Genomic DNA, 2500 nt, shown 5'->3' with positions numbered 1-2500 from the left:
CAGCAGCAGCAGCAGCAGCAGCAGCAGCAGCAGCAGCAGCAGCAGCAGCAGCAACAGAATAAGAGAAGTAAAATAAAAGACTTTCACACCTGCGGCCATACCACCCTGAAAGCGCCTGATCTCGGAAGCTAAGCAGGGTTGGGCCTGGTTAGTACCTGGATGGGAGACCGCCTGGGAATACCAGGTGTTGTAGGCTTTTTCTTTTCTCACAGTCCGGGGAGAGCTTTTTGCCATGTGTTTCTTGCTCATCATCAAAGCTTTAAACCCTTATTTGAACCTTCTCACCTTCTCTGTCCTGTCCCAGGGCTTATAATTCTTTCTGTCTGACGACAAGCAGCAGCAGCAGCAGCAGCAGCAGCAGCAGCAGCAGCAGCAGCAGCAGCAGCAGCAGCAGCAGCAGCAGAATAAGAGAAGTAAAATAAAAAACTTTCACACCTGCGGCCATACCACCCTGAAAGCGCCCGCTCTCGTCTGATCTCGGAAGCTAAGCAGGGTTGGGCCTGGTTAGTACCTGGATGGGAGACCGCCTGGGAATACCAGGTGTTGTAGGCTTTTAATTTTTTCTCACAGTCCGGGGAGAGCTTTTTGCCATGTGTTTCTTGCTCATCATCAAAGCTTTAAACCCTTATTTGAACCTTCTCACCTTCTCTGTCCTGTCCCAGGGCTTATAATTCTTTTTGTCTGACGACAAGCAGCAGCAGCAGCAGCAGCAGCAGCAGCAGCAGCAGCAGCAGCAGCAGCAACAGAATAAGAGAAGTAAAATAAAAAACTTTCACACCTGCGGCCATACCACCCTGAAAGCGCCCGATCTCGTCTGATCTCGGAAGCTAAGCAGGGTTGGGCCTGGTTAGTACCTGGATGGGAGACCGCCTGGGAATACCAGGTGTTGTAGGCTTTTAATTTTTTCTCACAGTCCGGGGAGAGCTTTTTGCCATGTGTTTCTTGCTCATCATCAAAGCTTTAAACCCTTATTTGAACCTTCTCACCTTCTCTGTCCTGTCCCAGGGCTTATAATTCTTTTTGTCTGACGACAAGCAGCAGCAGCAGCAGCAGCAGCAGCAGCAGCAGCAGCAGCAGCAGCAGCAGCAGCAGCAGAAACAGAATAAGAGAAGTAAAATAAAAAACTTTCACACCTGCGGCCATACCACCCTGAAAGCGCCCGATCTCGTCTGATCTCGGAAGCTAAGCAGGGTTGGGCCTGGTTAGTACCTGGATGGCAGACCGCCTGGGAATACCAGGTGTTGTAGGCTTTTAATTTTTTCTCACAGTCCGGGGAGAGCTTTTTGCCATGTGTTTCTTGCTCATCATCAAAGCTTTAAACCCTTATTTGAACCTTCTCACCTTCTCTGTCCTGTCCCAGGGCTTATAATTCTTTCTGTCTGACGACAAGCAGCAGCAGCAGCAGCAGCAGCAGCAGCAGCAGCAGCAGCAGCAGCAGCAGCAGCAGCAGCAGCAGCAACAGAATAAGAAAAGTAAAATAAAGAGCTTTCACACCTGCGGCCATACCACCCTGAAAGCGCCCGATCTCGTCTGCTCTCGGAAGCTAAGCAGGGTTGGGCCTGGTTAGTACCTGGATGGGAGACCGCCTGGGAATACCAGGTGTTGTAGGCTTTTTCTTTTCTCACAGTCCAGGGAGAGCTTTTTGCCATGTGTTTCTTGCTCATCATCAAAGCTTTAAACCCTTATTTGAACCTTCTCACCTTCTCTGTCCTGTCCCAGGGCTTATAATTCTTTCTGTCTGACGACAAGCAGCAGCAGCAGCAGCAACAGCAACAGCAACAGCAACAGCAACAGCAACAGCAACAGCAACAGCAACAGCAACAGCAACAGAATAAGAGAAGTAAAATAAAAAACTTTCACACCTGCGGCCATACCACCATGATAGCGCCCGATCTCGTCTGATCTCGGAAGCTAAGCAGGGTTGGGCCTGGTTAGTACCTGGTTGGAGACCGCCTGGGAATACCAGGTGTTGTAGTCTTTTTCTTTTCTCACAGTCCGGGGAGAGCTTTTTGCCATGTGTTTCTTGCTCATCATCAAAGCTTTAAACCCTTATTTGAACCTTCTCACCTTCTCTGTCCTGTCCCAGGGCTTATAATTCTTTTTGTCTGACGACAAGCAGCAGCAGCAGCAGCAGCAGCAGCAGCAGCAGCAGCAGCAGCAGCAGCAGCAGCAGCAGCAACAGAATAAGAGAAGTAAAATAAAAAACTTTCACACCTGCGGCCATACCACCCTGAAAGCGCCCGTTCTCGTCTGATCTCGGAAGCTAAGCAGGGTTGGGCCTGGTTAGTACCTGGATGGGAGACCGCCTGGGAATACCAGGTGTTGTAAGCTTTTTCTTTTCTCACAGTCCGGGGAGAGCTTTTTGCCATGTGTTTCTTGCTCATCATCAAAGCTTTAAACCCTTATTTGAACCTTCTCACCTTCTCTGTCCTGTCCCAGGGCTTATAATTCTTTCTGTCTGACGACAAGCAGCAGCAGCAGCAGCAGCAGCAGCAGCAGC

At 49.8% G+C, this 2500-nt stretch overlaps 5 non-coding genes and 2 pseudogenes across 5 annotated transcripts; all 7 read left to right on the top strand.

The window, feature by feature from the left end:
* The first annotated feature begins 87 nt into the window (after positions 1–87).
* Positions 88–196, top strand: LOC128480020 (uncharacterized; annotated as a pseudogene).
* A 237-nt stretch (positions 197–433) lies between these two features.
* LOC128478430 (5S ribosomal RNA) lies at positions 434–552 on the top strand. Its single transcript, XR_008349349.1, has one exon. It is a non-coding gene; the product is annotated as a 5S ribosomal RNA (ribosomal RNA).
* A 224-nt stretch (positions 553–776) lies between these two features.
* Positions 777–895, top strand: LOC128476408 (5S ribosomal RNA). The gene has a single exon (XR_008347420.1). It is a non-coding gene; the product is annotated as a 5S ribosomal RNA (ribosomal RNA).
* Positions 896–1131: 236 nt separating this feature from the next.
* On the top strand, positions 1132–1250 carry LOC128477840 (5S ribosomal RNA). Its single transcript, XR_008348792.1, has one exon. It is a non-coding gene; the product is annotated as a 5S ribosomal RNA (ribosomal RNA).
* A 242-nt stretch (positions 1251–1492) lies between these two features.
* Positions 1493–1611, top strand: LOC128477756 (5S ribosomal RNA). Its single transcript, XR_008348713.1, has one exon. It is a non-coding gene; the product is annotated as a 5S ribosomal RNA (ribosomal RNA).
* A 249-nt stretch (positions 1612–1860) lies between these two features.
* On the top strand, positions 1861–1978 carry LOC128479568 (uncharacterized; annotated as a pseudogene).
* Positions 1979–2212: 234 nt separating this feature from the next.
* Positions 2213–2331, top strand: LOC128478991 (5S ribosomal RNA). Its single transcript, XR_008349886.1, has one exon. It is a non-coding gene; the product is annotated as a 5S ribosomal RNA (ribosomal RNA).
* The last annotated feature ends 169 nt before the right edge of the window (positions 2332–2500 follow it).

Source organism: Spea bombifrons, chromosome 2, assembly GCF_027358695.1.
Source record: "Spea bombifrons isolate aSpeBom1 chromosome 2, aSpeBom1.2.pri, whole genome shotgun sequence".
Classification (NCBI taxonomy): Eukaryota; Metazoa; Chordata; class Amphibia; order Anura; family Pelobatidae; genus Spea; species Spea bombifrons.
Note: the sequence above shows the minus strand (reverse complement) of the source record. Positions and strands in the feature narration are given on the sequence as shown.